We start from the raw sequence: 21,772 nt of genomic DNA, 5'->3' as shown, positions 1-21,772 counted from the left end.
TGGTATGAAGAACATGGTGAAATAATGATAATGATGATGACGATGATGATGATGATGATAAGGAGAATCATGATGTTGATAATGATTTTCGATGATGTTTATGAGATGGAGAGGTTATATAGAAGATGTTTGCATCATGCATTTATACATTTATTTACATGGTTTGAGTGTTAAGTTATGATCTTATATTGTGATGAAACTTTTTTTTTGTATTTGACAAAGTGTAAATTGTAACGCCCCGGAAAATGGGTCCCGGAGCGTCACACGGTGCTCGAGGCTATAAGTAGCCCCAAGCTAACCGTTTGAGCCATTTTCATTCAGTTCAACACAAATCAACAGGGTTTCCATAAATAACCCTCAAATATCAACAGATTAATCATCATCCAAGAATAAAAGAATTTCAGAAAGATAACAAAATACGATTTATTAGTCAACTCCCAACATCTCTACTAGTCTGACAAGCCTCTAAGAAAATCAATAAAACCAGCGAGCCATTGAGATATGCCCAACTGACTTTTACTCAATCATCAAATGTAAACAATTCCGTGAAACCAACATCAGACATCACGTCCTCGGAACATGAGGACTCACCACAATAGAGGATGTAGAACAGCGCGCCCAAAGAATCACTGTCGAACCTGGAACAGAGCAACTGAACCTACATTCCGAGAAAATGCACCCCACATCCGAAGATATGGGTCAGTACCATGGAAAGGAACCGAGTATATGGGGGTGTATGCAGTTGTATAAACATCATCATCATAAATATTTATAAGAAATATGCAGGATGTATGAAAGACTCACATAGCCCGAAGAAAATCATCCTAACCATGATAGGATGAAATAAGTACAATAACACATGTGAGTCATCATATAATTTGTCAATCACTTTTAGTTCATCAAGAATATCAATTCTCATAATGTAAATATCATTTAAATCTTTCGAAAGAATAACTTTCACAATTCCACTTTCAAATACTTCACCATTCACCATAGACACAAGAAAACACACACACACTGGAAGATCCTATAACCGACATAAACTATGTGAGCTACATGGAGTCCAACGTACAACCCATGTTGGGGAGAGCCGTCCTATCCTTTCCATCAGAGTAGGACTATCGATATCAAATCCACATAAACTAGTGATCACTATATAAATCAGCCTCAGGCTCACTCCTAAGGGGCACGTAGTTCTAGGGAAGTAAGGTGGCTTTATACCTCCCACTCAGTGCTAAAGATTTCTCCCAGACTTAGCTCAGATCATTTCAAAAACAATCCACAACAAAATAATTTCAGTAATATATAAATATACATCGGGAGCCAACATGTTTCTCATCTATCAAAATCAACCACATTGTGAATTTCTTTCACACTCGAGTTCAAAATAACTCCATTAAGACCAAAAGTTCAAATCATTCAAAATATCTTAAATATTCAACATCAACGTGCTTATAACACACTTTCTCAAAAAAATAATTTCCAATTGGGATTCACAACCCAAATATCAAAATCATGATAAATATCATTCTAGATTCATGCTTTATATCTCCACATATGTAAATTCATCTTTAAAAATCATAAACATCAAGATTTCATAATAATCATCATAAGATATGGGTCCATGCTTCAAATTTGTAAAAATCAAATAAAAATCATGCCTTTATAAAGAAAATTACTTTTGGGCACAAGAACGAAATAGAGTTCTCGTTGAAAAACCCCACATACCTTGAATGATGAACTTTAGATCGATACTCATTTTTGAGATGTTAATCATGCCTTTGAATGATGGTTCTTGGAGTTCTTGAACTCGGAACTTGGAATCTTGAATAAATTTGCAGAATTAATGGTGAACTTTTGAGGTTCTTAAAGTTGGATGTAGGAGCTTAGGGTTTTCTTTTTGAGGGAATTTGATGAAACATAACATATAATGCTTCTAATAGGCTTTAATATAGGGTTTGGACGGATTTTGGGTGGGGGGGATGACCAAAACGCCCCTAAAAATTAAATAATTCTCGAAGTTATCCTTTGATGGACTGTTTTGATTGTCTGAAGTAGATCAATCATAACGTTTTACTCTATTATCGAAATTGGATGAAACCAATTTCATTAGAAAGAGGACTCTCATATCTTTCCGTTGATATATAGTATCTCACCTAGATCATTGTGTATGAGGAGTTATGCTCGTTTAAAGTTGACCTAAAAATTTGCTTGTGATAGGATGAAGTAGATCGACCATAACTTGTTGCTCCGATAGAAAAATTGGATGAAACCAATTTCATTGGAAAGAGGACTCACAGAGTTTTTTGTTGATATATAGTAGATCACCCATATTATTATGTACAAGGAGTTATGATCATTTAAAGTTGGAGCAAAAATACGCCAGGTCTCAGTACTTTTTCCTGCCCGTTTTACTGTTCACTACTATTCACAGTTCAATCGGAATGTTCATAACTCATCGTTCGGGTGTCCGTTTTGGATGATCCACATATCGTTGGAAAGATTATTCGATACTTTATGCAATGGTTGGTCATAATCTAAGACATTCCGCATGAAAAATTTATAATTCATTCTAGAAGATAGAACCCAACACGTTTACACACAAAATTTCAACAAAAAGTTTATCGGGATATTACATAAATATACACGATTATGGGCTTGTGTACTCTTTAAAGTGAATATCACAATTGATTAACTGTATTTGATTATAAGTTTCATTGTATCTACTAGATTTATTTAATTATATGTTATTGTGTTTTGTCGTCCTATGATGCCTACCAATACTTGTACATATTTGATGCTACCCATCCTCTTGATTTTCTGAGTGTAGAGCATGTTCTGTCGTTTAAGATGAGTCCTCAACTTTAGCTAGAAGTTCTAGACTAAGATTCAAGGCAGAGTACCACGTTTGGGCAGCCTTTGGATCTTCTTATCTTTGTCCATGTCCCTTGTTTTCATACTAAGACATTCTTTTTCTATTTCAAAGTTTAGATATTTTATTAGCTATCTATTTAGACGCTCATATTTGTTTTTATACACTGACTTTAGGTCTTGGCGGTGTAATATATAGAGGTTTCCTCACTATATTAGTTTTGGGTTTTTAATCTCAGCTTGACATTAACACTTGAGCTTGTGAGGGTTAAGATTAATATAGTTCTCTTTCTATAGGTTAAGGTGGGTGCCAATCATGATCTGTTGGCTTGTGATAGATGTTGGGAAAAAAAGTAAGCACATTACCTTCCCATCTTCCTCTCCGTTACTATTGTCACTTTATGATCTTTACATTCTCTACTATATGTTTGGTTCTTTCGAGACATGCTTTTCAAAATGGCCTCTTGAATCCCCTTCCAATATATAGGTGATCCTTTTCAAAGCTCTCACCTTTCATTCCTTCTTTTCCCCTTTACCTTGAGTGCCAACAATTGTACTCCTTATAAAAATCATTTACTTTGATCTATTGGCATGTTTTTACTTTCAATATTTCTATATCATCAGCAAGTCTTGCAAGAGGTGCATTCTCCAAATGAGGAATAAAGAGAAAAAATAGCAAAGTTGTGAGGCCTATTCTAGTAAGAGCACTAATAACATTGTCCCATGTATCTAATCATCTATTTCAATAACAACTTAAAACGCCTTCACGGTGATCCTACCAAGATGAGGGACAGGTTCATAGGTTACTTTACATATTTTATCAATTTGTCTAATAGCATGTCTTTTCATTGACACTAAAATTGGCTAGATGGAAAATTTCCTATGCTAGCTCCTCAAGACTTTTGAGAGTATCGATTCTCTAAAGCTTGGACTATGGTATTCAAGAATCATGTTGTTGCAGACGTTATTTCTTTTTAGATTACCTTTAAACTAAGCTTAGGGTAGTTTATTCTACGAGAACAAATGGTCATTTCTTGTCTCCATACTATGGCCTTACAAAATATCTAAGAATTTAAACTTACTCATCTTTTGATTCTTTACACCCCTCCATCCATTCACAAATAAGTGGTGAAGTAGGCAGGTCTGAGTAACAGTTATACCTTGTAAACTTTAGAGATACCTATGATAGAGGTTGAATCAACATGTTTATTGACATTGCTACCTACGATAATTCTCGTCTATCACATCTAAAACTATGAAATATATCACATAGTCCCTATTAGTTAAAAGTTCCCTTATGCCTTTCGTGGCATTTACCCTTCTATTATTATCATTGTCTCGTCCTTAAGGGTATATGTCAAGACCCGAGACTACACCATGTCATACAGGGTGCTTAGTATCACAAGTGAACCCAAGATAACCTATAGCCTGTCATAACTATAAGAATACTGAAGAAGTAACAAAATGTTGTATGGAAGCTAAATTGGAATAAATGATAGAAATACTTATTACCAAATAATACTGGAAATAGAACTGTTTGACAATATAACTTGTTAAAAATTAGCAAATCTGCCTGAAAGCCTCTAATCTTAAGAAGTTGATGGGATAAGCCCCAGCTAAATCCAATCATCAGAGATTAGAATAGACTGAAAAATAAATAATTAATAACTAGTCATAGAGTGATGAGGACTCACCTAAACTGCCATTGAGTGGTATAAAAATATGATAAGTACGATTCGGGTACTGAGCGTTTGAACATATTTTATGAGACAATATAGCAAAGAAAAGTATGCGATCAATACTTTGAATGTACTGAGTGTATGATACGGGGAAACTAACTAGTATCAGTTGAACATGATTGCATGAAACATGGTAACTGGATGCAAGACAAAGTATAAACATTTACTGAATGAAACAGAATAGCTGAATATGAGGTCATGCACAATCTAAAATTTAAACAAAAACTAAAGCATAAACTGAGGACTGTGGTAGCTAACAAACTGACATACCCTGATCTAAGAAAACTGGGGTCCATCCTGTAACCCCAGTTTGATGGGTCTTTAGTACCTTGCCAAGTGTACGAATAATGGTTGGCGTGGATTTACTAAACTAATGTCTCAAAGGACTAGGGTGTCAATCCTCACCTGGCGGGTGACCCATCATAAACTACGGCGGCGCCATTTTTATTGAACTTAGGAACTTCTACTAAAGGTCTCAATCTGCAGCTAGCGGGTGAGCCTTCATCCCTGCATTCAATTGGTGCTAAGTACTACTCCCAACTGAATGACGTTGGTATCTGGTATATGCTAAATATAATGGTATTTTTAAAATAATAGCATAAGCATGCTCTCAAATGCTCATAATATATAACCGGATGTATGCTAAATTCCCCAGATATCGGGTTTTCATAACCCACCAACTCTAATCATGATAATATTAACTAAATCTTATGAGGAAATTCACAATTTAAGAACAATAATTCCAAATTTTATCATAATAAGGGAATTCATGAATTTTAAACATGGGAGGATTAAATTTTTATGGGAAAACATTTACTCATGGTTTAATTACAAGAATAAATTGAAGAAACTAAGGAACAGTCATATTTGACTTGGAACCTAAAACTTGAAAGGGAATTAAACTTGAGGATGAAGATGTTATTGGGACTCAATGGGTCAAAGTACTCAATTGATGAAATACCACATACCTGGAGTTGAAAAGCTTGGATAAATCCTTGGAATTTGAACCTACTATGTTGTTGGAGAAGAGAAAATTGCCTTTTTTTTCTAAGTGTCGAATGATTTTAAGTTTATGAGATTTAGGGTAATACTAACCCCCAATAAATGGTATGGGAGTACCCAAATAACTTGGGTTTTGTGTTAAAAGAATGAAAAAAGACCTAAAAGTACTTTTTTAAAACATGTAGGAATTTCTAGGAAATGGTCGTAATGATAGAGGCAAGGACTTATTTCGTTAGATAGTGAGTCATGTCATGGCCTTGAGTCATTGCCAGAGGACCTAAAACTTAGTTCCTTACTATTTTGACAACAACTTCTCTCCTGACGAATCATTTGGTATGGTGATGAGTCATTAGAAGGAGTTGTGGTCAGGGACATGATTTCTTGTTTTCTTTTTGTTATGATGATAGGTACACCTAATTAATCATTTTGAGTGATAAAGATTCATATGCTGGACTCGTTATCACTAAGCTATAGTATTTGGTTCCTCACTGTCGTGGTAATAAGTCTTCAATACAATCATTATGTCAGAAAATGAGTTGTTTCCAGATTTATTATCACTGGTAGTTTGACAGTTCCTAAGTCAACTTTCCTTAACTTTTTGCCATGATATCGAATTAAGGCGTGACTGGTATAATTAGAAAGATAATTTAATTGACTATCTTATAGGTCTAGAGCTAAAAAAATTTAGGTTATTGCATTATCTATCCCTTTGGATTATTCATCCCCAGATAAAACTAAGCAGAATAATAGGGGAAAACTTGTAATTTTTCATTGAACAGTTATGAGCTGAACCATGAGTTAATATTTGAATCTATTGCTTATGCATGAACTTAAGTAAAATCATAAACGCATGCTATGACATGAAAATAAATGGATGGCTAGAGATAGAAATAAAAGAATTAACTAATTAAGGAAACTATTACCTCAAGCTGCAATTGAGTTCGAAGCAAAACTAAAGGGATACTTGGCCTGCATATCTACCTCTGCTTCCTTAGCAGCTCCATCAACTAACTGATTTCTCCACAGAACCTTTACCAATTCGACCTCTTTATTCCTCAGTATATGAATCTGACGATCAAGGATCTCAACTGGGACCTCTTTATAAGAGAGTCTATTTTCCGCGCCTACCCTTTCTAAAGGAACTATTGATGCTGGATGACCAATGCATTTCTTTAACAAGGATACATGGAAGGATTGATGCACTGATGCTAAATCAATTGGCAACTCCTACACATAGGCTACCTTCTTGTAGTGACTCCGAATCTTATAAGGACCAACATAATAGGGATTGTACTTTCCCTTATTACCAAACCTCTTAACCCCCTTCATGGGAAAAACCTTCAAGTAGAAAAAATCCCGAATATCAAACTAAAGATCCCTCCCCCTTATATCTGCGTAAGATTTCTATTGACTATTAGAAATTTTTAGCTTGTCTTTATTCAACTGAACTTTTTCCATTCCATCATGCACTGAATACAACCCTATGAAGGTTACTTCACGATGCTCAAACCAAACGATACGAGATTTACATATCTTAAAATAACAAGCCTCAAATGGGGCCATCCGAATACTAGAGTGATAGTTGTTGTCGTAAGCAAACTTAATCAAAGGCAAGTGGTCATCCTAATCACCCTTCAAATTGATTATTCATGCTATCAACATGTCTTTTAAGGTTTTAATAGTCCTCTCTACCCAACCATTTGTCTACGGCTGAAAAGTTGCACTTGGGTACCAAAACCCTTCTAAAAAGCCTTCCAAAATCAAAAGGTAAATTGGGTACCTCTATCTTAAATAATCGTCAAAATTACTCCATGCAACTTTACCAACTCCATAATATAGATCTTAGCATGATCTTCGACTAAATTTAAAGTGTTAAGTGGCAAGAAATGAGTTGACTTAATCAGTCGATCCACGATAACCCAAAAAGAATTATGTTGTTGACAAGTACGAGGCAACCCTATGCTAAAGTCCATATTTACCACTTCCCATTTCCAAGTGGAGATACTAATTTCCTGAAGCATAACACTAGGTCTTAACGTGCTGATAATTTGGACACTTAGCCATGAATTCTGAAATATCCTTCTTCATGACATTCCACAATCAGACTTTCTAAAAATCATGGTACATCTTAGTGGCTCCTGGGTTAATAGAATACGAAGAACCTTATTCTTCTGCTAGCATGCATTTCCTCAAATTATAAACAACTAGAACATAAAATTTGTCGTGACAACAAAGAACACCATCTCCCCCTTAGGAGAAAACCTCAACCTTCTAATTTCAATCTACCTCTTTCAACTCAAGAAAAATAGGATCACTATCTTTCTTTTCTTTACATCAGTAACCAACAAAGATTCCAAACTATTCTGATCCCAGAGACTACCTTTTGTCAAATCAACCAATCGAATTCCCAATCTAAAAAGCTAATAAACCACAAAAACTAACTCTTTCTTATCATCTTTAGTGTGAGCAACACCCCCCATAGATAATTTTCTTAGGGCATCGGCCATAATATTGGCCTTCTTTGGATGGTACAAAACACTCATATCATAGTCCTTTGACACCTCTAGCCACCTTCATTGACAAAGATTTAGATCTTTCTAATTAAACACTTACTAAAGACTTTTGTGATAAGTAAACACATCAATATGAACCCCATAAAGATAATACCTTTAAATCTATAAGGCAAATACAACTTCTGCTAACTCAAGATCATAAGTCGGGTATTTTTTCTCATGAGGTTTGAGTTGTCTTGAGGCATATGCTATAACCTTGCCTCATTGTATTAACACACAAACAAGACCAACCCTTGAAGCATAACAATAAGCCACAAACCACTTGAACCAATTAGTAGAGTAAAAATTTGGGCAAAGGGAGTCAAGTCCTTAATTACTGAAAATTCTTCTCTCAAGAATCCAAACATAAACATTTGACTTTCTTCTAAGTCAATCTAGACATGGGAGAAGAAACAAGGAATAACCTACACAAAGTTATTTGCTTTACTTAGATAAACCCAAGAAACTCCTTACATTCTATGGTGAGATGGGTCTAAGCCAATTCCTTATTGCTTTAGTCTTTTGAGGATCTATTCGAACGCCCTCACCAGAAAAAATATGAACAAGGAGTGCTATTGATTTCAACAAAAATTCACACTTGCTGAACTTAGCGAATAACGGGTGATCCTTAAAAGCCGGCAATGCAATCCTTGAATGATGTGTATGTTCACCCTTGCTATGAGAATAAATAAGGATGTCATCTATAAAGACTACAAAGAATATAGACAAGTGTTGTGTGATAATTCTGTTGATCAAGTTCATAAAGGTTGCATGAGCATTTGTTAATCAAAATGATATAATTAAAATTTAAAAGTGACCATTCTGAGTTCTAAAGGTTGTTTGGGATGTCACATTCCCAGACTCTGAGCTGATGATAGCCGAATATGAGCCCTATCTTAGAGAAATAATTAGCACCCTGAAGTTGGTCGAGAAATTCATCAATCCTTGTAATGGGATAGTTATTCTTTATTTCGACTTTGTTTTGCTAACGATAGTCGATGCACATTCTTAGAAAATTATCTTTCTTGTGCACTAAAAGCATTGGAGCATCCCATGGAGAGAAACTAGACAATATAAAACCCTTGTCTAAGAGATCTTTCAATTGTTCCTTTAACTCTTTAATCTCAACTGGAGCCATTCTATAAGATGGAATTGAGATAGGCTAGGCATCTGAAAGGAGATCTATTCCCAAATCATTTATTCTCCTGGGAGGAACTCCGAGCAGATCTTTAGAAAATACTACTAGAAATTCATTTACTATTGGAACTGACTCAAGACTCGGGATTTCGGACCTTGAGTCATTAAATCAAACAAGATGATAGCTGCATTCTTTGGAAATCATTTTTCTTGGCTTAAGAAAAGAGACAAACCGACCTATAGGCACTGAGGTATTACCTTTCCACTCTATGACTAGCTCATTAGGAAACTAAAAGTAGACTACTCTCTTTATGTTATCAACTGAGGCATAAAAAAGGTGGAGCCAATCCATGCAATGAATAACATCAAAATCTGTCATGTATAACTTTACAAGATCAACTGAATAGACTTTGTGGGATACTGTGACTAGGAAATTTTTGAATATTCATCTAACTATGATTGAACTACCAACTGGAGTAGAAATTGAGAAAGGCCCTGTAACGATTTCAGGGGTGACACAAAAACCTACTACTATATAGGTAGTCATGAAGGAAAGTATGGATCTGAGGTCTAATAATCCATATACATGAATATGAAAAACTTGTAACGTACTAGTAACCACACCAGGAGAAACTTACTAATCTTGTCGAGTTTAAAGGGAATAGAACCTACGCTGACATTGTCCACTAGTTGTACTAGAGTTGGCACCCTACTGAGTTGGGCGACTTACTGGAACTGCTGAAGAGTTAGACTGACTTTGCTGAGGAGCATCCTTACCCTTCTGCGCAGTTATTTGGCAATCTCTCACTTTGTGGCCTAACTTGTCACACCCAAAGCAAGAATGACTACTAGCCATCCACTCACCTCTATGGTTACTACCATATCTTTTACAAATTGGGTTAGGGAGATCATAATTCACACTACCTTGAGACTAAGAGTCAGGGTATTTATCTCAAGTATCAGGTCTAAACATGGGCACTGGGGCACAAGCAGAACATGGGGCTAGAGATAAAGATTTCTCATAGAACTAAGAGTTATTTATACCGTCAGACCTCTACTGAGAGAAATTAAAGCTACCAGTTTTGTCCCTCTTATGATCCTTTTCCCTCTCCTTGATCTTTTCTTCCACAATCTGTTGAGCATGGACCATCAATCTGGATATGTCTATCTCCTTAATGAACATAGACATCCTACACTTCTTGACCATATCCTCAAAAGCACTAGACACAAACTTGCTCATCCAGGCCTTGGAGTCAGTAACCATAGTTGGAGCATAACTTGCCAACTTTGTAAACTTGAATAAAGACCTTCACACTCATACTACCATGCTTTAGGTTTATGAAATATTGAACCTTGTCGTATCTTAACTTGAGTGGGAAGAACCTATCAAGAAATGCAGTACGAAATCCCACTCTACTGTCCCTGCATGTGCACCTTTATTACTTAAACCATGTGAGAGCCACTCTTTGTAATTGAAAAGCAACCAAATCAGCAACTTCACTCGAAGTTACTCCTATGATTTTAGCCACCTTCTAAACATTATCTAGAAACTCTTGTGGATCTTCCTAAGGCGCGGACACAAAGAACATAGGAGGATTCATTCTAGTAAGTCCTAGTTATTATTTATGTTGCATTTCCTATCGGGTTAGCTTGGGCAACAACATGCTTGTTATTCTGAGTGGTCATAGATTGAGCTAATACTTTGAAAGCATCCATGAACTCAGCATAAGACATCTAATTATTCAAAGGGTCTTCTGGAACTGGTGGTGGTGCGAGCTAATTTCTATTCTTCCTTTTGTTAGTTCTCTAGGGAGGCATTTTCTACAAACAGATAGAAGACAAGCTATAAGGAAAAATTTAATAGAGTGCATACTCTATCACACATTATTTATAATGAAAGAAGTAAGACTTTCCTTAAATGTTTAATAGCATCTCGCCCATAAATGTGGTACGCTTCACACCGATGAACAAGACTCTACTTAATGCCACTTTAAGACACCCTAGGACATTTTAAACCTGCAGCTCTAATACAAAGTTTGTCACAACCTGAGACTTCCCTCTAGTTGTAACATGATGCTTAGTGTCACAAGTGACCCCAAGCTAATCCATGGTTTGGTACTTAAAAAATAATTAAGAAGTAACTATTTCGTCGGGTACGTATTATATCCTACTAGCTTAGGTATCATGTGATCCAACCCACCAAGATTCACCCAATATTTTTTCTCACTAGATTTTGAACCTTAATATTTACACTCTTGAGTGGAAAAAATTCAATCGTTCAATACATTCGTTCTTTGCTGGAAACATTATTTATATCCATGTTTAATGAAATCAATTGAGTAGATTTTAAAGGCTCTTTGATCCAGAAAAAATCTTTGTAAGGTAGTTTAACTCTAACTCTAATTGTTTACTAATTTCTCATCAACTAAGTTCAATTAATTTCCCTAGTTAGAGTTGAAAGTATTACGAAACTTAAGAACCCTAACCCTATGTTATGAAAGAATATTATTAGAGATGCCTACAAAAATGTGGGAATTCATTATAATAAATATAGACATACTTGATTCATAAACACTGCACATCACTCAGTTTACAAAGTGGATCTACATCTACCAAAAGAAATTAAAATAAAAGGAATTGTGTGTCTCCTTATTACAAGACACAACTTAGTATTGAATCAAATATAATTCCAAGAATAGAATCGAAAGCTTTATGCATAGCAGATCCAACTTGCAATGCAGGAATACATTATTCATAATCGATGAAAATATACATAATATGTTTCCATTAAAAAGAAGTATTTTAGTTCTAAATTCAATTTGAAAAGCAAAAGATCTGAAAGCTTGGTCCAAATTAATAGTTGTTATGTCACTTACTCATTCTAGGTTATTCTAGAAGATTTTACAACCTGAATTCTGTAAATTGTTAATGTGAAATAGGCATATTTATATGTACCCTAGAAATCAACATTCTAAACCTATCCAATTAGTTGTACAATAGCTACTACATACCACGATATTCAAATGAAGACTTTTTCCTTTATCAGATGGCCACTTAATCATTGATTTTAACAGGGTTATAAGGTGGTATAACTATTATAGAAATATTTAAGTCAAATAATCTTTATATAATAAACCCCTCCTTGTTTCATCTAGAATGGTTGCAAATACAATAGACTTTTAGTTCCTCACAAGCTCAAAAGATTATAGCTAAAAGTTGTAGTGCAAATGAATCATTCCCTTTTCAAGAATATTCTTTGTTAAATTAATGTTTTCCCTCGATCTATTCATTCAGATTAACCACATCACTTCCATACTTAGGTAGATAAGTATTTGCACGCAATAAATCACACATTTTAATATTGAGATAACCATTTTTTTACATCTAAGGAAATAAGTATCCTTATCAACTGTTTATCAATATTTTCATTGCATTAGTTTATACCTTCAATGCATCGATGGTACATAATGAACACCACATAATTTTCAAATATTTGAATCTCGATTGTTAAAAGTTCTTTGTATTCATGTTTCTCTTACAACTCTTCATGTTGTTTACACTAACTAATCTAATATAGTCTGTATTTAATGCATGCCATATAAGAATTTTGAAAGTTAGAAGTAACTCTCATAGTGCAGATAACTCAGAGAGGATATCGAATTTCTCTACTAGACACAGGAAAGGGTGATAAGATGATTCAAATTGAAATACGCATGAAAATTAGTCAAAGTAGATGGATTGATGGATTGCAAGCTCAATAAGATATTTAAATGAATATGTTTATAGTATTAGAATAAATTCTTTGAAGAAGCCAGCACCATCAACCTTTTCCTTCACATATGTAAGTTTTAATGAGTTACTTTTCCATCTATCTTGAAATTTCATGCATGGACACATCACATGCATTTATGATATGTGAATGTGAATGATATATAATTATCTACAGCTCTGCTATAGTTCTTGAATGAGATATTTTTCTGTGAATGTGAATGATATCTATATGCCAACCAAGTATCCATGAGAATGTGAATGACAAGATTATCAAAAGGACAGATATTGAGCGATTTTGCATAGAAAGAACTAACTAAGATTATTAAATAACAAACATGCAAACACTTTTTCACTGCATCCAACACACTAATGCATACTACTATGTTGGGTTTCTTAATGAGATAACAATGAGAGTGATCAAGTTGCACTCCATACAACAATTGTATAAAACCCTATTCATGAAGAATTGAACAAAGAATGATTTGGACTAATTCCTCCAATAACATTAGTTAAAGTAAATCTTTTACAAAGATTTCACCAAGGTTGGTATTTTGTAATCTGATAACTATTTCACATATATTTTATTTTGATCTAGAGAAATTCCTTTCCCTAAGTGCTAGATTTTCTACACTTTGCTAAATTGGTTGTGGAGAGAGGAGTTGTCCAGGGTCAAAATGAAACATATATGAAGAGGATATTAGAATACATAATTGCAGCCTTAGTGGAAGCTTTGCATAAGGTTGACTTCAACTTATGTTATTGGTGGAGTTAGTGTTAATTGTTCTTTGTTTGATTGCATATGTATGATGTATTATACAATTGTGGTATAGATACAACTTGATCACTCTCATTGCTATATCATTTAGGATGCTGACATAATAATATGCATAAGTGTTGGATGTCGTGAAAAATTTCTCACAAGTTTGTTATTTATTATGGTTATTTAGTTTTTGGTATGCCAATCACTTAACCTTTGTCCTTTTAGAAATTTTATCATTTACATTAGCTATCATTCACATTTTCTGTATAATCTGAAGTCCAAGAATGATATCGAAGTTATACTTTCTAGCTACCTATGCATAACTATACTTTAGCATGCTCTTTTTTCATTTAAAAAAAGCAATTGATATTTACACACCTAGTTGCATTTTAGTGATTAAAATTCATATATAATTAGTTGATTTATCTTTTAAGAAAAGAACTTATGACGGTGTTGTTACTAGAGTATGGTTACTGGTGGATAATATCTTCTCTATGCTATCAAACCTGAAATTCACTTTTTATCACTCATTTTAAGTTGACATAATATATAAAGTTAGTGCCAAAAAAGACACATACCTACCACTATTTAGAAATATTATTCTAGTTCAAAAATGTCTATAATTTCTAGACTATGTCAAAGTGAATTCAAATAGTTCAAAAAATTTAATCAAAATTATATCTGAACAATCAAATTCATTACCAAATTCAATGAATCTTTATAGATTCAAGACTTTGACAAAATCAAAACTTAATTATCTTTCACAAGGTTAATCAAATTTCACTTTAAGCGGTCAATGATTGTTATGCAGGATTGATTGCAACGGTTTCACATTGTTATGCAGGATTGATTGCAACGGTTTCACATGAACGTGAATAAAGAGATCAACTTAAAAGGCTTTACAACTAGCCATAGTACCATTGTGGGTTGTCTTTCTTCTTTAATCGATCGTACCAACTTGTTTCCACTTTGGGAAGGAAACTTTATTGAAATTTCAATTTCAAAGAAAATACATACGAAAGACAAGACATTGAGAAAGACTTGTTCTTGAATTAGTTGGAACATGAACAATCAGATTCATCACAACATTTAAGAAGCTAAGATGTTAAATTATGATTTAGAGTGTAATATTTTTTAATAGAGGTCATACATATATATATTTTTCAAATATATTTAACTTCTAAGCATTGATAATAAAAATAATTGGTTAACCATATACATCCATCCATAAAATCAAATTCTTTATGTTATTAAGCCATAAAACAAGTCTTTCTAAATTATAAATAAGATACATAACTGAAGCAATAGAAAAAACTTATGCATACCTAAAGCTTGCTGCAACTACTACTTTTAAAAGCCCCGAGTCATGGACATTGTTGGTGGTAGTGGGATTGGGGCATCTCCATTGATTCATAGGTATGTGGGGGTGGTTGTTATTATAGAATTATGGGTGATGAGGTTGAGATTGAGAGTGATAATATTATTTTGGATCACTGAAGGTGATTCTTGGGAATGCACAAGACTTAAAAGTATGTTAATATATATATATATATATATATATATATATATATATAGGGCATAAAGAGGGGAGAGGAAGAATATTTTATTGATTTAAGTGTTTAATCCATGAGCTTATCTAAATGTTTAAGTTTGACCCTATATTTTGAGTCAAAATTTGAAAATCTGTCTTCAAATGAGGTATTAATCCCTGTTCAGATAAATAATCGATTCAAACTTTGTAAGCGTTCAAAATGACATGCCTTGGACAATCACAACCACTCTTATGCGCTTGATGATTCAAGTGAACCAATTAAAATGAGGCAAAATAACTTATATACATATGGACTACTCAACATTTAAAATGACATGTCTTAGAAATCACAAGCAATCTTATGTGTGTGATGGCTCACATAAACCGATCGAAATGAGCGAAGAAAGTTTATTTACATATAAGTTGCATATTGTTCAAAATGACATGTTTGACCAATCACAAGCAACCTTATGTTCTTGATAACTAATATGAACCAATTAGAATGAAGCAAGAAGGTTTATTTACTTCGCGACTGCACACTCCCTAAAATTAAAAATGAAACATATCCAAAAGTATCTCTAAATTATAAAAAAAAAATGATTCATAAATATCTTTTTTTCAGCTTTTGATCTAAACTACCACCAAATTACTTTGCTTTTTTGACCCAGAATACTCCTTTCACATTTTGATCTAAAGATATTCAAAACCTTTTTTTTTGACTTAGAACATTTCTTTGAGATACATATTCTTTGGCCTTTTCTTCATAGAAACGCATTAATTTAAAACAAGCGTTCAAATTCAATCTTATATCCTATTTTATCAACTTATGAATTAGTATTTGACCTTAGTTTTCAAATTTAAAGGAACGATAAGAAGATATTATAGAAGGATAGAATTTAATTAATTAAAAAGAAGAATTTATAAAGATTGTCAAAATGCATTTTAGTTCAAAGGGGTGTGATACCTTCAATCTAGTTTATTAATCAGACTTACAATTTTCTGTGGAAAAAATAAAAGGAAACAATCAATACAATCAAATTCAACATTTCAAAAAAAGTATGTTTTGAAATCCATGGATTATGTTTCAATGAACAATGTATCATTGAATATGAAGTTAATAAAAATCATTTTTTTTTTTACTTTTACCAATTTAAAAGTGAGAATTGTCCTTTCATGGTGGAAGGAAACTTGCATTTGGATATTTTCTTAGTAGCTTATATGTTACCGTCAAATTATCTTAATAACAACTTATGAAATTTTAGTTGTAAAGAATTCAATTTTTAGCTGCAAAATTGAACATTGTAACTACTACTTTTTAACTGGTAAGGCAAAGGTGGTGTTAAGTCTGAAAGAAAAAGTTACAAAGTAGCAATAATTTCCTATTGCCTTGTTAACACTTCATTTTAATGCTACGAAAGGAATAACAGTACAATTAATGGAAAACAAATCAAGATTAAGCGCATTTTTAGCTCAAAACGTGGAAGATGGGATATTTTTGACCGAAAAATAATTGTTCGGGTTTTAGACCAAAATAAGCAAGGATCAAGAATCTCATGGAATTATTATAGAAGCACGAATACCACTCCTTATTAAATGACTCTTAAAGAAACACCCCCAACATTTTGTGTCCAAAATGGGATAATAGATTGAATACTTTTGCCGGAGAAGACATTTATTTAGATTAGACCAAGTAAAATTATCACATAACCTTATTTGTTATATCAAATGAGCACTAATCGTTTACCCATGGTTGTCGCAAAAAAACTTTTAGGTTTTCCTTTCTGAAAGACTTCAGCCGCTGCAAATTTGAATGCAATTTACACGGTAATGGCCTATATGGCTGCTGGTCAGTCATCTTCTATGGCTGATCAGCTATCTCTTGAAAACAATAGTAATAAGTTTCCTTCATTACCTATGCAAACTATGGAACCAATAGTGGTGACACCTTCAACCCCGCTGATGGATTATGTAAATATACTAAAGTCCAAATTGAGTATTCATGGCATATGTCAGTCATGTCATGAGGTTAAACCAATTCCTATTAAAAGGCCGAATTTTATCAAAGGAGTTCCTCAGGTCAGATGGACTGAGGAAGAGGTTGACAGAATAAAAATGATTGAAGGGCTGCAATATGAAGTTATTTTAATATGGATGGCAATGGATCGGAGGATCTTAGATTACAAAAACCTAGGCAACTCAATGTTAAAGGATGATGTAATATTGGACTATTGAAAAATAGACACATTTTAATGAGATTTGATAGAGTTGAAGACTTTGTTAATGTTATGTCTAAAATAGTCTATTACTTTACTACCAAGGATGGATATTCGTATCAAATGAGACCATTGATCTATGATGCAAAGTTTAATGTTAAGGAGAGACCACACAAGCTATGGCATGGATATCCTTCCCTAATCTTAAATCGACATTTTTTGTGAAAGAATTAACTTTTCTCTTTAGCCTCTGCAGTCGTTAAACCTATTTATCTAGACATGTCTACTATGAACAAGGATAGACCTAGTTGTGGTAGGGTTAAAGTACAAGTTGATATAATGGTTGAATTTCCTAAATATGTGAAGATGGAAATTGTGAATTAAATAACGAATAAGGCAAGAGTGGAGAAGGTGAAAATTCAATATGAATTCTTACCCAAATATTGTAGTAGATATATGTTGCAAGGTCATATTGAGCAGGAATGTTGAATATTGCATCCAGAATTATACACAAGTTATGCTGATAAGGAAGAGCTGGAAAAAGAATCACAATGTAATGACAAAAATAAAGGTGAGGAAGCTAATATGCAAAGGGGACAATGTGGTGGAAGGCATGGACAGGAAAAAAGGTGGAACCCCACTAGGAGATGCTTTCTCAACAAGGGATATACTTTAGTAGACAAACAATGGATATCAGTTTGATGTTCTAGCAGGATAGGGGGAAGAAATCATATAGAATGCTAATAATAATATTACAATGGAGTCATCTCAATGTAACGAGTAAGAAAGTAAAACGGAATAGGAGATGTTAACTAAAGAATGGGTTACCAATTCATTCCACTGCTACTAGAATCAAGGGAAGATGCATGTTAGTAGTCAAGAGGAACCTATAACTTTACAACAAAGGTGTAAGAATCCAAATAAAGAGCATACAGAGAAAGAAGATGATCATCATATAATATATGATTGTATAAATAATAACATATCAAATAGGAAAGAGAAATTGTCCCTATATAAGCAACAAAAACCTTCTAGCAGCATAACCAAACCACATATTAGTAACTCAACTGATAACAATGATACATAAGAACAGGCATTAATACGTAAAGATGTGAGTTCTAATACTGTATAAATAGAAGAGGTATCAGATTCACTGAAGAACTACAACAACATTCTTTCCATTGTCCATGTTCCTATTCCAGCAGCTGAAAAAGAATGGAGTGGTGATTCAGAGTATCACAACAAATTGCTACATGATATTCTTACCCATCAAGTAGATGTAGTAGATGAAATTTGTGGACTTATAGAAGGGGTGGATAATATGGCCAACAAAGATAATATAGAGGAGCAAACTTTTAAATAAATTGATTTATCTCCCAGAATAATCAAGTCCCCGAAGCAAGATAAGAAAGGTAAAAGGCCAAGTAATAGAGCAAAAAAATTACCTAGCAGATCTCAACCCAAGAGAAGGTGCGAAAGTCTATATTCTAAGCAATGATGAAAGCACTGGTGTGGAATATCAGGTCAGTCAAATCTAAAGAGCATTCCAGAGAGTTCACATGCTGAATAGATTAAATAAGTTTGCCTTCATAGCACTTCTGGAGCCATTTCAGTAGTCTAGTGATATTAATAAATATAGAGGTAGATCGCAGATGCCTCCTATGTTTCACAATTGTAATGGTAAAATTTGATGTTTTGTAAATCATGGCTTTAATGTGACAGTAAAACAATACATAAAATAGTTACTTTCTCTACAACTATATGATAAGTATAAGGCAGCCCTTTTACCTGGTGGAATAGGAGGTTGGGGATGATTTTATTTCTGCGAAATTGGATAGAATATTTTGTAATGCTAATTTTCAAGATAAGTTTAATCTGGTATAAGTGGAACATTTGGATAGAGATGGCTCGAAACATGCTTCTTTGGTGATATATTGTGAGAGTACTAAAAGAAAGATACAAAAGCCTTTTAAGTTTCTCAACTTCTAGACTGAGCATGGTAAATTTATGGTGGTGGTAAGAACAAATTGGGATGATGATTGCACTAATAACCTATTTTATGATTTCAAAGAAATATTAAGAAGGTGAAAAATGTCCTTTCTCGGTAGAGTAGGAAGACTTATAGAGATATTTTTCAGCAGTTGACAATCATGGAAGAAATAGCTATGATTAAAGAAATATTGTTTGAAGACTCTCCCTCACAGTTAAATAGTGCGGTTATGCAGAAAGAAAAGGCTGAATATATCATATATCTTTAACTGGAAGAAAGCTATTAGCAACTGAGGCTGGGTATGACTAGTTTGAGAATGGGGATAGAAGCACTAAATTCTTCAATACATTGTCAAACAAAGGACAAACAGGCTAAAAGTTTCTAGAATCATTGATAATTCTAGCAGTTGGTTAGAAAATGAAGATCAGATTACAGGAGAGGCTATTATTTTATTATCAAAAGCAGTTTTCACAAGGTAGAGATACAGCAAATTTTCCGCTGTTAGAGCACATTACTAATTGTTGTTACTGAGGAGTAAAATATGGTTCCTAAAGCTATTCCTTATAAGGATGAGATTAAGCAAGTTGTATTCAAATTAAATGGGAATAGTAGCACTGGACCTGATGGGTTAACTGGCAGATTTTATCAAGTTTGCTGGAACATTATTGGTGGAGATATAAGGAGATTGGCAGTGTACTTCTTTCAAGGTAATATTCTCCCTAAATATATTAGAAATACTAATTTGGTTCTTATTCCTAAAAAGGATAATATGTAGTCCTTTTCTGATTTAAGACCATAAAGCTTGAGTAATTTTGTTAATAAAATCATGTCTAGGATTGTTCATGATAGGTGTGAAAATCTATTATCTAGATTGATATCCCCTAATCAACAAGGATTTGTGAAAGGGAGGAGTAGAGGAGTATTGTGGAGAATGTCTTGCTTACTCATGAATTAATTATTGATATTGGAAAAGGAGGGAAACCTTCAGATGTAGTACTAAAACTTGACATGACCAAATCCTATGATGGGGTTTCTTGATTTTTCTTGATGAAAGTAATGAGGAAGTTTGGTTTCTCAAATAAAGTGGTATATATGATATGGAGACTGATCTCTAACAATTACTATTCTATATTGCTAAATGGTCAAGCAATTGTTTTTTTTTCCATTTAACAAGGAGAGTGAAACAAGGGGATCCTTTGTCCCCTGCACTTTTCATTCTATTGACTGAAGTGATGACAAGAGCTCTTAATCATTTATTTAATGACCTATCTTATTTGGGATATGGTATGCCTAAGTGGATCCCTAATTTGAACCACCTTGCTTATTCATATGATACTATCATATTTACCTTTTCTAATGAGTATTCAATGGAAAAGATTAAACAAATTTTGCAGGAATACGAGGCTGAATCTGGTCAAATGGTGAATGGGGGAAAATTTTTATGTATATGCATCAAAATACCTCTTCTAATGTGGTAAGGCAGATGGAGAAGATTACAGGGATGAATAGGGGCTCTTTCCCATTGAAATATCTTGACTTTCCCTTATCTTATTCCAAAAAGAAAAAAGAGGATTATTTAGATCTGATTGAAAAGATTAGGGGTAAGCTTCATGCTTTGAAGAAGAGATTATTATCCTATAGAGGAAAAGAGGTTCTTATCAAAAGTGTGCTTTAAAGTGTTCCACTATATGTATTATCAGCAGTTGTACCACCAAAGAGTGTTGTAAAAGAGGTGCAGAGAATATTTTCAATCTTCTCATGGAAAAATAAAGATACAGGTAGAAGAAAGCACTGGATTTGCTAGAATAAATTTTGTCTCCCTAAAAAAGATAGTGGTTTGGGGTTTAGATCAATGGAATATGTAACTCGGGCTACATATGCTAAGTTTTGATGGTGGTTTAGCACTCAAAATAATTTGTGTACAAATTTTATATGGAATAAGTGCTGTAAAATATAGTTACCTTCTGTTGTCCAATGAAAATGTGGGTCTCAGATATGTAAATATATGCTGAGCAATTGAGACAAATTAGAACATTGTATATGGTGGGAACCAAAAGTTGGAACATCTACTACTTGGTTTGATAATTGGACAAATATTTTTCCATTACTTATGCATCAATCTGAGGTACAACTTTCTATCCTTTGACTGATATTTCTAAATTTCTAAGTGTTGAGGGATGGAATTATGAGGTGATACAAGATTCAG

Source organism: Capsicum annuum, chromosome 9, assembly GCF_002878395.1.
Source record: "Capsicum annuum cultivar UCD-10X-F1 chromosome 9, UCD10Xv1.1, whole genome shotgun sequence".
NCBI lineage: Eukaryota > Viridiplantae > Streptophyta > Magnoliopsida > Solanales > Solanaceae > Capsicum > Capsicum annuum.
The sequence above is the reverse complement of the archived record's forward strand: the minus strand, read 5'-3'. Positions refer to the sequence as shown.